The sequence below is a fragment of the Petaurus breviceps genome, unplaced genomic scaffold, assembly GCF_028583685.1.
Source record: "Petaurus breviceps papuanus isolate PSGF00001 unplaced genomic scaffold, PetGlider_PUasm1.0 90775, whole genome shotgun sequence".
Classification (NCBI taxonomy): domain Eukaryota; kingdom Metazoa; phylum Chordata; class Mammalia; order Diprotodontia; family Petauridae; genus Petaurus; species Petaurus breviceps.
Genome location: NW_027187342.1, coordinates 3,775,033 through 3,777,863, shown reverse-complemented (window position 1 = coordinate 3,777,863; position 2,831 = coordinate 3,775,033). Strand labels below are relative to the sequence as shown.

Below are 2,831 nucleotides of genomic sequence, written 5' to 3'. Positions count from 1 at the left end.
GTTGTGGGAGGTGAAGGGGGAGAGAAGGGAGAAACCTCTATGGCAAGGAGGAATGAAGCAAGAAGGGGGACAGGAAGAGAAGTAGGGGGGGAAAGGGAGAAAATGGAGAGATACTGAGACAGAGAGAGAGAAATATCCTTAAAATTGATGAAATGTTGATTTGGTCAGAATGAGAAGGGAAATATTAATGGATCCAATTCTAAATTTTCTCTTATTAAAATTTAACTATTAAAAACACCAGATGTGGGGCGGCCAGGTAGCACAGCAAGTAAGAGCACTGGCCCCAGTGTCGGGATGACCTGGGGATCAAATCCGGGCTCAGATACTTAGCACCATACCCAGAAATAACTGGTCGTGTAACCTTGAGCAAGTTACTTAACCCCAATTGCTTAAAAAAAAAAAACAAAAAAAAAAACACCAGATGGGGGCAGCTAGGTGGCGCAGTGAATAGAGCACTGGCCCTGGAGTCAGGAGGACTTGAGTTCAGATACAGCCTCAGTTATTTCATACACACACACACACACACACACACACACACACACACACACACACACACACACACACCTACCTAGTCGTGTGACCTTGGGCACAATTGCCCTACCTTCCCCCCTCCAAAAAAAGTAAAAAAAAAACAAAAAACAAAACACCAGATAAAAGATAAATCTAATACCAGAAAAATCCATTTTTTTCTAATAAAGTCTGCTTTCCTTGGGCTAAAAAATAAAAAAAAAATTTCCCACACAAATAATCTAAGTAGAATGAGCAACATTTATATGAGATCAGTTCCATATGATGAGATTTTAATTACATCTGGTGTCCAGTAACTAGAAACCTGAAGTATAAATGCTTATTATAATTATGTGTCATATTACTTTAGTTATTTAAAATTCAATCTAATTCAAGTCCCTGACTCTTTATAAAATTTGTGTTCCAGACTCTGAATCAAACTATACTTGGATACCTAAAAAAAGCAATAAAATCACGCTTGGTCAAATGTCAACTTTTAAGTGCTTTGATTTCCTACTAAAATGAGTATCAAAGAAAGATCACAATGAAACAACCATGAAGTGAGAATCAAGAGACCTGAGCTCTAGTCCTAACACTGCCACTATGTAATCTTGGACATATCAAACTTGCTGGGTCTTTGTTTCTTCGTCTTTAAAATGTACAGATTTGAGTAAATTATCAGATCCTTTCTAGTTCTAAAATTTCATGATTCTCTGAGGAATAAGATGTTTTCAACCTATATCTTTGATCTATGAAACACTAGCACAGAAACTACTTCAGTTATAGTTATATTTCTTTGGTCAATCTGACCTGAGCACAAAAGGCTTTTATGAGAAAATTAAGAATCTTCCTTCCTAGTAGGATTCTTTCCATACTCCATTCTACTCAAATTAAATCCTGAAAATAAATCTTGAGATAGTTTCGCACTATGCTAACATGATAGGATACATCGAAACCACAACTTAAATCAAATTCTCCTAAAATCTTGCTTCACCTTCCATATTTCTTAATTAAAAAAGGAAGTACCAAACTCTTTCTGATCGCCTCCTTACTTAAAGATAAAACTGCTACAAGGTCAGCATAGGGAAGACAACAATCAGTGCTTCTACTTCCTTTCTCTCACTCTTCTTAACTCTCTTGCCTTCTGATCTCATAAAACTGAAAGAGCTCTCTGCAGCTACCAATAACCTCTTAATTGCCTTTCCTCAATCCTCATCCCTACCGACCTTTCTGCAACCTCTGACGCTGTTAATTATCCTTTTTCTTTGACACTCTCTCCTCTAGGTTTTGCCAGTGGTTTCTCCTCCTTGGCTGATCACTACTTCTCAAGTCTCCTTTTAGGGATCTTTGTCCAAGTTGTACACTGGGTTGCCCCCCTGGGGTTTGTCCTGGGACCTCTCCACTTCTTCCTCTATACTATCTCTCTTGGTGATCTCACCATCTCCCATGGAATGCAATTATCACCTCTGAGATGACTCCTGGATTTATTTATCTATCCCTAACCTCTCTTCTGAAAATTATATTCTTGGCATCTCCAATAACTTATTAGACACTGTGAAATAGAGGCCCCACAAAAATCTCAAACTCAGTATGTTCAAAACTGAAGTCATTCTCTTTCCCTCCAGACCCACTCTTCTTCCAAACTTTCCTATTATTGTTAAGGGCAACAACATCTTCCCAGCTACCCAAGCTCAGAACCTATGTATCATCCTCAAATCCTATCTGTCATCCCCCATATACAACAGTTTCCAAGTTCCTATCAATTTTACCTTCTTTGTAATCTCTCTCATAAAAACCTGGAGTATTACCATAACTTTCTGGCTGGTCACTCTCCCTCAAGTCTCTCCCCATTCTACTCCATCCTCCAGTCAGTTGCCAAATTAATCTTCCTAAAGTGCAGGTCTCACCAAGTCATCCCATATTCAATAAATTCTTGGCTTCATATTGCCTCCAGGACTAAGTATAAAATTCTTCTGTTTGAATTTTAAAGCCCTTCAAAACCTGGCCCCTATCTAGTCTTCTTACACTTTAATCCCTCCAGTCTGCCCCCTGTTATGGGAATGGCAATCTGAAGATCTTCCCTGCCCCTAGGCCCTTTGACAGGCTTAAGTGACTCTGAGACATTTGAAAATATACTCTGTCCCCTAATAGGCTGAATGTGGTCACATGGAGCCTATGGCAGGAGGCTTGTTTTTCAGGAATGCCCACACCTTGTTACTTTGTGATTGGGCAGTGGGTCAAGAGGGTTGTGATATTCTCTGATCCAGAAGGCTATACATACATACATACATACATACATACATACATACATACATACATACATA

General features: G+C 39.0%; 1 protein-coding gene across 6 annotated transcripts in view; it reads right to left on the bottom strand.

Annotated features, from left to right (window-relative positions):
- ROCK2 (Rho associated coiled-coil containing protein kinase 2) overlaps window positions 1-2,831 on the bottom strand; it is a 182,768-nt gene that overhangs the window by 54,035 nt on the left and 125,902 nt on the right. The gene's annotated exons all lie outside the window — the stretch shown is intronic.